This window comes from Podarcis gaigeae, assembly GCF_964106915.1.
Source record: "Podarcis gaigeae genome assembly, chromosome: 16".
Classification (NCBI taxonomy): domain Eukaryota; kingdom Metazoa; phylum Chordata; class Lepidosauria; order Squamata; family Lacertidae; genus Podarcis; species Podarcis gaigeae.
In genome coordinates this window covers 7560902-7572057 of record NC_139693.1, presented here as the reverse complement: position 1 = coordinate 7572057, position 11156 = coordinate 7560902, and the positions used below count along the sequence as shown (strand labels likewise).

At 45.3% G+C, this 11156-nt stretch overlaps 1 long non-coding RNA gene across 1 annotated transcript; it reads left to right on the top strand.

Annotated features, from left to right (window-relative positions):
- Positions 1-3439: 3439 nt before the first annotated feature.
- On the top strand, positions 3440-9040 carry LOC310833477. The gene is made up of 3 exons (XR_014558696.1): positions 3440-3604; positions 4702-4842; positions 7831-9040. It is a non-coding gene; the product is annotated as an uncharacterized lncRNA (long non-coding RNA).
- Positions 9041-11156: the final 2116 nt, after the last annotated feature.

Below are 11156 nucleotides of genomic sequence, written 5' to 3'. Positions count from 1 at the left end.
AACGGCCTTGGTCCTGTATACCTGAAAGAGCATCTCCACCCGCATCGTTCAGCCCGGACACTGAGGTCCAGCGCCGAGGGCCTTCTGGTGGTTCCCTTCCTGCGAGAAGTGAGGTTACAGGGAGCCAGGCAGAGGGCCTTCTCAGTAGTGGCACCCGCCCTGGGGAGCACCCTCCCACCAGATGTCAGAGAGAACAACAACTACCAGACTGTTAGAAGACATCTGAAGGCAGCCCTTTTTAGGGAAGTTTTTAATATTTAATGCTGTATTGATTTTAACACTCGATTGGGAACTGCCCAGAGTGGCTGGGGAAACTCAGCCAGATGGGCGGCGTATAAATAATAATAATTATTATATTATTATTATCCAAGCTGGTGCCCATCGCTGCCTCCTGTGAAGAGCAAATTCCATAGTTCAACTGCGCATTGTGTGAGGAAGTCCTTTCTTTGGTTGATGGCGAAATTCCTAGGGAGCAGAAAAGACTATTTATGTATGCGACCACAGCTGCACGGATGTTATTGGCCCAGAGATGGAAAGAAGATAAAGTCCTGACCAGAGAAGAATGGCAGATCAAGTTGATGGCCTATGCTGAAATGGCTAAAATGACTGGAAGAATCAGAAATAAGGAAGGCCAAAATTTTAATATGGAATGGGGATTTTTTTTTTTTTTATAACTTAAAGACCATTGTAAACAGTTACAATCGTTAGTAGGATTGGAATATCACTTGTGGTTCATTGGTGAATTTTGGACACAATAGAGAGGTAAAATATTTGGCTTATCATAAAAGATGCAGGATGCAGGCAGATTTAGAGCAGGCTTCCTCAACCTCGGCCCTCCAGATGTTTAGACTACAATTCCCATTATCCCTGACCACTAGTCCTGCTAGCTAGGGATCATAGGAGTTGTAGGCCAAAAACATCTGGAGGGCCGAGTTTGAGGAAGCCTGTGCAGGAGGAAATGATTGACAATAGGACCCACAAAGGGGAGGAGGAAAGTCCAAGAGATTCCTTGGAATCTTGTTTTTATGTTGTATATGTGACTAAAATTTTAACCTCAAAAACCAAATAAATTAATTAAAAAAAAACCTTGCTGGTACCTTTCCTGGGAAAATCAGAGGCTCACTATGTCAGGTTCCTATTGGAAGACCAGACAAACGCCAGAATATTAGCAGTGGCGAAGTTTTTATCGGTGGTTGCAAGAACCAACGATCCCTATCTTTAAGTCTGAATAAAAGCTTGTTTAACCTGGAGGTAGGCTGTCTGAATTGTGCATTGCTCTGTAACTATTTGTTGGGTCTCTGGACCATAATAAAGATTGATTGAAAAAACAAAAAAGTATTTTCCGGGTTGAGAGCTGAGAGGCTGCAAATTGACACCTACTTAACTGGTAGCAAGACCCATTAGACTTGATGGGTCTTACATCAGAGTAGACATTCTTAGGATTGCACCTGTTGTGTCAACAGGTGTCATTTCTCCAGGTTAATCCCAAGTGTTCCAGCAGACACCCATGATTTGTGTGGGAGAACATATGGGCAGTTTCGGGCGTGAGTCATGGCCAAATCCTCCTCTCACTCCTCCGCCTCCTATTTTGTTCAATTGCAGCCGTGGGGTGTAGCTCCCTGGGGGATACTTGCTTGCTTGCCAGGAGAAAAATGGGTCATGAAAATCAAATGGCTACAACAGTGCACAGGAGCCAACTCCAGGGGGCCATGGGTGCTTGGGTGCCCACAATAATACAATTTTGGAAAGGAAATTCCGTATATAATATCGAACATTGGAATTATATAATAATATAACATTGGAAAGGAAATTCTATCCCAACAAAAGGGGAATAGTTAAGTAAACTTATGTGAGTACCTGACAGATTTAATAAGGCATAAATCCAAAACTATAATTCAGAAACAATGGGAATGCTTAAATGACTATTTATACAAGCAGGGCTCAAATACAAAAGTTTGGTTGTGCTTAGACTAACCTTGTGAAGAATATAGGGAACATAAAGATTTGACTGATTATGAAAGAACCTAAGGAAGGGAAATGATGGAAGAACAGATGTAAAGGCGAGCAAGATAACTAAAACGTGCGGTGAATGCGGCAGAAGTCTTTTATAATATTTTGACTAGGATTTATATATTGTAATGTTTGAAGCATGAATTTGGTAATATTATTGGTTATGAAAAGTATTTTCTTTTCTTTTGTCTTTTTAGTTTGCATTTTGGAAAACATGTATATAAATGTGTTTACAGTGTATTGTTCTTTCTTTCTCTTTCTTTTTCTTTTCATGTAAAATTCAATAAAATAGAAAAAATAATAATATAATTTTGGGGGCTGGGTGCCCACAAAGTCAATGAAAAACGCCGGCAGGTGGCAGCAGCACTGTCTCCTAGAGAGAAGTAGTTCAACTCTGCCAGTGTGGTGTAATGGTTCAGAGCGGTAGACTCGTAATCTGGGGAACCAGGTTCGATTCCCCACTCCTCCACATGCAGCTGCTGGGTGACCTTGGGCCAGTCACGCTTCTTTGAAGTCTCTTAGCCCCACTCACCTCACAGAGTGTTTGTTGTGGGGGAGGAAGGGAAAGGAGAATGTTAGCTGCTTTGAGACTCCGTAAAGGGAGTGAAAGGCGGGATATCAAATCCAAACTCTTCTTCTTCTTCCTTCTCTGCCAGCCAGCGAGGCACCCTTTTCTGGCGGGTGGGTCTCCAAGTCCAATCCCTTCCCCATAGAAAAGGGTGTCTCGCTGTCTGTGGATAGGAGGAAGAAGAGGAGTCACCGCTGCCGCCGCAACGCAGATGTGTGACGTCTCTCACACACACACCTGCACGTAGTGAGTGTGATGTTGTATGTCCATGTTGCAGCAGTGGGTACCCACAGTGGCACCCCTGCAACAGTGGTACCCAAACTGTAAGCTGTGGACCACCAGTGATCCATGAGCTTCATTCAGGTGGTCCAGGGCATGTCTGCATTGAAATTTCATGTTGAATTTTCATTGCATTTCGATTGCATCTTTTCTTTCTTTTATTGCATTTTATTACAATCTGAATTCTATGAGTGCAGATTCCAATACAGTAAGATGCAACATAAGAAATAAAAGAAGCAACGAGAGCACAGCTACAAATAATTCAGCATCTAGCGAAGCACATTGCAGTTGCTTCCAAAATGGAATGAAAATCATGAATGGGTCCTCCAAGGCCATCAGGTATTTTAAGGTGGTCCGTAAAAAGAAGACCTACAGTGACCTATTCAGTCTCCTGCACTAGGAAGGGACTCGTAGCCCTTCCACAATATGTCTTTGACTACCAGTTAAATTGTTACGGCTTTTGGTTCATACAATAAACCCTTTTTGCTGAATACCAGTTGAGCCAGGATGCTGAAGCAGATAGGCCTTTGGCCTGATCCAGCAGGCTTTTATTACATTCTTGTGATCAGCCTTCATTCCTACTTGCAGGAAAAATCTGAGCATCGCAAGATGTCAAGCCTGTACAAAGCCTTCACAAACATGATTGAGCGCAACTCCAAGGCAAACCACAAGAAGGTGGCCGAGACAGAGAAGTTCCAGAAGAGTGAGTTTAAGAAGCTAATTCACCAGGAACTCTCACCGGTCAAGGTAATCCTTGTTTGAGGGGAAAGGGGTCTAGCAACACAAATGGATCCAGAATAGCTGGCAGATGGAGAAATATCATCCAGACAAGTAGCTTATCAATCAATCCCTCTTCCCAGGGAACTCTGGGAATTGTAGCTTTGTGGGGGGGGGATAGGGGGTATTCTAAAAGTGCTGAGCATTCTTAACAAGCTACACTTTCCAGAATTCGTGGGGAGAAGCTATGACTCTTAGAGTGGTATAATACTGCTTTAAATGTAGAATACAAACATGGCCTGTATCTATGGAGGCATCATTGGTGGCTTTCTGACCTTTCTCCAATCACCATACTCCTCTCAGGCCAATTTGCATTTCAAGCAACCAACACCTCTTGTTATCCCAAAATACAGACATGCTTTTACACTTGCAAGACTGGATGCTTTGCCATCTGCGATACTTGAGGGTCGATTCTAAAAGATCCCACCTGAGAAACGTCTTTGCCCCTGTGGAGACGGTAGCACTGAAATAGCAGCACACGTCCTCCTGTCTTGTACTCTCTGCAAAGACCTGAGGAACGAGATCATCACCCCACTCGTACTAACCATCCCAGGGTGCTCAACCACTGCCACATTGTCCTTTCTTCTATTGGATCAAAATGAGCAGATACAGCAGAGGTTGCTAGGTTCATAGCAGAGGCAATCAGAATAAGGGCCACTAACTGACGGCTGATTCAGGACTTTAAATTGTGCTCTTATATCAAATTCCCTTTTCTGCGTATACTGTAATGTTTTATTGTTGCTATGGCTATTGGCTAATGCCAATAAAGTTTTATCTTATCTATCTTAACCAACACCTCTCACACTAAGGGCTGCCATCCTTAACTGGCCTTGAAACCAATGACCAATAATTCAGGTGGGCCTACAGAGGGGATGGGCAGCTCCCATGGCTAATCCAATGTAGTTCTCATAATCTGTTGGGACTTCTGCTATATGAAAAGGAATTCCATTGAAACCTGGTGAAGTAAAGGGTACTGGTGGGGGTAAGATATGATTCATTCTCCGAAGCTGTGATCCCTCACATCTTTTATCTCCTTCTCCATCCTCTTCCCTTCTTTGTGGCTCCAGAGGACATCCAGTAATAAGTACAAGCATATAAAGAATCTCCCCGACTCCGACGTTGAACTGATGAATGACAAGGAGGTTGTGCCCTGTGTTTACTGAAGTGTGCCCCAGGTGATTGTGTCCCTGGCGTGGACTTCAAAGAAGGTACTGTTCCATATGGAGTATTCTGTTGCAGCTCCATTATCTACTGGGGGTAGGAAAGTCATTCATGAACCTTTGGCATCCCTTTCCCCTTGGAAGCCATTGCAAAACCAGCCTCCGTAATAGAGAGATTACTGGAGCTCATTGGTGTGGCTCTAATATTTCCAAATGAGCAATAATGGTGGCTGGCACCTGTTGGGATTGGTAGGGTGAAAGGCTGGGAGCCCAACAGTAGGGGGAGCCAGAGCTGACAACGGGTAGAACTTGAGTCAATGACAATGTGGGTTCACTCCTGACCACAGGACTGAGTTGGCTTTGGTTGCCCTGATGGATGACCTATGCAGAGAGAGGAACAGGGGGAGTGCAACCTTGCTCCTGTTTTAGTTGAAGATGCCAGGGATTGAATCTGGATCCTTTCAAATGAAAAGCAGATGCTATACCACTGAACTGTGGTCCTTCCTCAAAGCGTCACATCAAAGGGTCACCTCAAAGGATATATTTAGATGGTGGATATTCCCCTCCCAAATGGTTAAGGGGCAACAGAGAGGTTAGGCTGGCCTCGACCAGAGCCAGGGCTTTTTCTGCTGTGGCTCCAACCTGGTGGAATGCTCTGTCACAAGAGGCTAGGGCCCTGCGAGACTTTACATCTTTCCGCAGGGCCTGCAAGACAGAACTGTTCCACCAGGCCTTTGGCCAAGGCACAGTCTGACCCCCTCCTTTGGTAATCCTGACAGAACTCTAGCCCAATGGTTGCCATTGATTTGGATTTGATTTTAGAATGAATTGATTTTAGAATGCTGTGTTACTTTTATTGTTGTTAGCTACTCTGAGCCGGCTTCGGCTGGGGAGGGTGGGATATAAATATTATTATTATTATTATTATTATTATTATTATTATTATTACAAAGGAAGTTACTGCAAGGGAGAAACACTAAGGCTGAGGCTGTTTTCTGAGGGTGTTTCCAATTATAGTGAGGTAGGAAAGTGGAAAATAGTGCCAGTATTCACATTGGGAAACCCTTTGGTTTCAGATAGTACATGGGTAAAGGTAAAGGGACCTCTGACTTTTAAGTCCAGTCGTGGACGACTCTGGGGTTGCGGCTCTCATCTCGCTTTACTGGCCAAGGGAGCCGACGTTTGTCTGCAGACACTTTTTCTGGGTCATGTGGCCAGCATGAGTAAATCGCTTCTGGTGAAACCAGAGCAGCACACGGAAACGCCGTTTACCTTCCCGCTGGAGCTGTACCTATTTATCTACTTGCACTTTGATGTGCTTTCAGACTGCTAGCTTGGCAGGAGCAGGGACCAAGCAATGGGAGCTCACCCCGTCGTGGGGATTCGAACTGCCGACCTTTTGATCGGCAAGCCCTAGGCTCAGTGGTTTAGACCACGGCGCCACCCGCGTTCCGTTTAGAACATGGGTAGGTGATTCTAAATAGCCTGGGACATAAATTTTCAGGGCCCTCATTTAACAGAAACAATGTATTTAGTGTTAATTCTGGAACCAGACAATATTGCTCTTGGGAAAAGCAAGTCTCTGTCTTCGTACAATTTTAAATCCATGGGAGTGATCTTGCAGAAAGGGGCTCATTGGTTGCCAGGTGTGACCCCCCCATCTTTCCTACCCAACTAATTACTGTTGAACATAGGAACTTTGGAATCTACCTTATGCTGAGTCAGACTGTCTGTCTATCTCAGTGTTGCCTACTCAGACTTGCAGCCGTTCTTCAGGGTTTCAGCACAGGGAGCATTTCCCAGGCCTACCTGGAGATTCCAGTGATTGGACCTGGGATGTTCTGCATGGAAATCTGATGCTCACCACTGAGCTACAGTTCTTCCTCATCACCTTCAGACCAATCAGCTGGAAAAAAACCAAAACAAACCAGCCTAACAACTCAGAGATTCCCATTTTCCTTACTGTCAGCTTCAAACATGTTTCTCTCCCAGCCTCAAACCTTCACAGAGGGTGTGGTTTTGTAAGATTTGTTACTGAACTCTTTTGACAAAACACACTTTTAAGTGCTAAATTGCTGACCTACTTCTTGCATTGTGTTTCATTTGTTCTCTTGGTATAAGCTGCCCTGAGAACAAAAGGCTATGTTGACAAAAGCAGATCCAGCTAGGCAAGGTGTCAAACCAGTTATTTCCATTGGGTTGAGTCCGTTGTTAGTCGATCCACTGAAATTAATGGGCCTAAATTGACCAGTAATTTAAGTGGGTCTACTCTGAGTAGGAGGGACATGGGTGGCACTGTGGGTTAAACCACAGAGCCGAGGACTTGCTGATCAGAAGGTCAGCGGTTTGAATCCCTGCGACGGGGTGAGCTCCCGTTGCTCGGTCCCTGCTCCTGCCCACCTAGCAGTTCAAAAGCATGTCAAAGTGCAAGTAGATAAATAGGTACCACTCTGGTGGGAAGGTAAACGCTGCACTGGTTCGCCAGAAGCGGCTTAGTCATGCTGGCCACATGACCCGGAAGCTGCACGCCGGCTCCCTCGGCCAATAAAGCGAGATGAGCACCACAACCCCAGAGTCGGTCACAACTGGACCTAATGCTCAGGGGTCCCTTTACCTTTACCTTACTCTGAGTAGGACTAGCATTAGCTACAGTTAGAGTGCTGGGCTAGGACCCAGGAGATCAGGGTTGAAATCCTTGCTGGGTCATGTAGTCCGCTGGATGTGGCCTCAGGCCAGTCATTGTGTCTCAGCCTAGCCTACCTCACAGGGTTGTTTGGAGGATAAAAATAGGGAGAGGATAGAACTATGTATGCCCTCTTGAACCCCGCCCTTGAAGTGGGATAGAAATGCAACAGCAAATAAATCAATTATTCCAATATGTTGAGATGTGGGTGGTTTTCTCATGGAAGGTTGTTGTTGTTGTTGTTTTCACTGATTGAAAATGCCAGTTTTGTACAGAGCTGTTGATGCAGCACCGATTTTGAGCCACACTGTCCACGCTCATTTGCAATGATTCCTCCCCTTTCTCTCTTGCAGGACTCAGAGCTCCTTGGAGGAAGTTCTGGATGAAATCACCCGAACAATCAATGAGATGTGATGGGGTCAAGAATCTGTTTCTTTTGTGGAAGTAGGGGGCATTTGTATAGGAAAGAACAGTTGTGCCTCCTCCTTCGTGTGTGTGTGCGTGTTCGTGTGTGTGAGAGAGACAGGCATCCTGTATAGACATGTCTTGTACCAAACAATCAGCGATCCTGTTTGCTTTGGGTGCCAATGCTTACGATGCACAAAAAATAATAACTGAGCAGTGGGAGGGTGAGATGCAATAATCCATTTACAACAGGGGTGGGGGGCAACCAACAGCCAGGGCCATTACCTTCAGTGGTGGGTTCATGGAATACTTTTGGGCCACAAGTCCAGGGGTGAGACTCAGAAGATGAGGAGGCAGCAGACTTGAAGGAAGAGAAACAAAACCTCAAAAAGCAACTAACCTTTTTGAGCCAAAGGCCACATGAGCCAACCCTCCAAGCGATGGGGAACTGCCAAAGTGTAGCCAATGTGACAAAGTGGCTTTGGTGCGAATGGTAGTTCTCAAGCTTCTTTTCCAAGGGGACCCAAAGGAGCGGCCAGCAAAAGTGATTTTTAATAAAATAAAATTGACGTATGTTTTTTGATCTAGGGTGTGTGTGCTTGGGAGCCACACAAATACCTTTGGCATCACACTGTAACAGTAGGGTACACACAGGAAAAGCCAGGGTGTGCATACAAAAACATATGTGCACACATTTATAAATATGTACTTGTGTTTGTGTGTGTGTTTGCCAACCCCACCAAACTCCCACTCCTTTGCCACCCTTCTTCCCCAATACCTGGCGTCATCCCTCCCTCCACATCTGACCAGTCAAGACTCTTACATTACCAAGCCACACCATGCGTGATGGAAACACGCCTTTGCGCAAGATGCTAGTCCATATTGAGGAGAGGGAGATTGAAATTGTTTCTACGGTTGTCTCTTCCACTGGTCCTTTTGGAATTTTCTATCCGCCGGACTGGAAGGTTGATGAGTCAGAGAAATAGCGGAGGAGGGGAATGGAAAGCTTAAATTACCACCAAGAACTGATAGGGTGTAAACTTTCTGGTTTGTAAATTTGGCCATTTCCATTCCATTTGTTTCATTTGCAAAAAGTATTTTATTTACATTTTTTGGAATTCTTTTAAATAAACCAACCAAAGTATTTTCTTTCTACCACAGCTTTTCTCTTGTCATTTATATTTATTTTACATGTCATTTTTCCTTTGTTAAAAAAATGTCTGAAATCTATTTACTGGATATGTAATTTACTGGTTAACATCTGGATGCTTCCTGGGGACAGAAGTGAGATCGACACATCGAAATCAATGTGTTCGCATAACAACCCTATAAAAACACAATGTTGTGGTATGCTGAGTTGCTGAAAAGGGGGAATGGCAACCAAATTGGAGGGAGGAATAGAATCACACACACACACACACACACACACACACACACACACACACACTGGAAAAAACCATTATCTGGCTCCCCAAACACACAGAGGAAATAGAGGAATCCACTGTATTCCCCCCCTCCCGAACACCCAGGTGATAACTGAGCAATGTTGACTGACTGTTGGGGCTGATGAGATTTAGAGTCCAACATCTGGAGAGCCATGGGTTCCTCAGCCACAGTTTGGATCTCCAAGATATCCCACCACCTCTCTCTCTCTCTCTCTCTCTCTCTCTCTCTCTCTCTCTCTGAAACCATAGGCTTGTAGGGACTTGCACTTTTGATGGATAAACCAAGGCTGGGAACATTCCTGATTCTGAAGGCACTGCATATAGCAGAAAAACAGGACAAGGTATAACAAAACACCTTGCTTCTGCCCTTATGAGGACTACTATATACTAATAATAGAAGCAGGAAACAGCCATGGTAGCTAATAGCCATTGCTGATCTCATCTTCTACCAATTGGCGCAATCTACCCTTTTAAAGTAGGGATGCGGGTAGCACTGTGGGTTAAACCACAGAGCCTAGGACTTGCCGATCAGAAGGTCGGAGGTTTGAATCCCCACGACGGGGTGAGCTCCCGTTGCTCGGTCCCAGCTCCTGCCAACCTAGCAGTTCGAAAGCATGTCCAAGTGCAAGTAGATAAATAGGTACCACTCCGGCGGGAAGGTAAACGGTGTTTCCGTGCGCTGCTCTGGTTCGCCAGAAGCGGCTTAGTCATGCTGGCCACATGACCCAGAAGCTGTATGCCGGCTCCCTTGGCCAATAAAGCGAGATGAGTGCTGCAACCGCCGAGTCGGTCACAACTGGACCTAATGGTCAGGGGTCCCTTTACCTTTTACCCTTTTAAATGCAGTTTGGAAAGCTCTGGGCTGTAGGGTTGCCCTATTTTGAAGAGGAAAAAAGAGGACACAACTTCTATTTTTAACTATGGACCGCTGACAACTCTCATTTTACACACCCATGAAAAAGAGGGCGTGTCCTGGAAAAAGAGGACATATGGCAACCCTAGCTAGGGCATCAAGCACCACTGAGAGGCTACCAGGTGGACCAACAGTTTGAATTAGTATGAGGTCACTTCCTATATTCCATTGTCAGTGTTTTGGTAGGACACCAGGGGGCACCCTAACCCTTTCCTAATACCATATCCAGCTGCTACCATATTTAGATGCCCTGCAGATGTTTTCTAAGGCATTTGCCTGAACTCACAAGTCCTCAGCTGTTTGAAGAGGTAAGGATGGGAGAATCGGTCAATTTGAGTTTCATGCAAATTTGAGTGGTCAGGCAAACTGCATATTTTTGCCTAACGTGCACATTTTTCATGCAGCTGTTTCCCCCCAAATAAAGCAGTTTTTGAACTTTTTTTCACATTTTTATGCACATTTTAGCCCCAGTAGAAGCATTTTTAATGTACACATTACTTGGCTGGAAGACTGCAGCATCTGGGACTATCTAGTTTTAGAGGAAAAGTAAGAGCGTAGGTGGCACTGTGGGTTAAACCACAGAGCCTAGGACTTGCTGATCAGAAGGGTCGGCGGTTCGAATCCCCACGACGGGGTAAGCTCCTGTTGCTCGGTTCCTGCTCCTGTCAACCTAGCAGTTCGAAAGCACATCAAAGTGCAAGTAGATAAATAGGTACCGCTCCGGCAGGAAGGTAAACGGAGTTTCCGTGTGCTGCTCTGGTTTGCCAGAAGCGGCTTAGTCATGCTGGCCACATGACCAGGAAGCTGTACGCCGGCCCCCTTGGCCAGTAAAGCGAGATGAGCACTGCAACCCCAGAGTCGGCCACGACTGGACCTAATCGTCAGGGATCCCTTTACCTTTACCTTTAAGAGCACT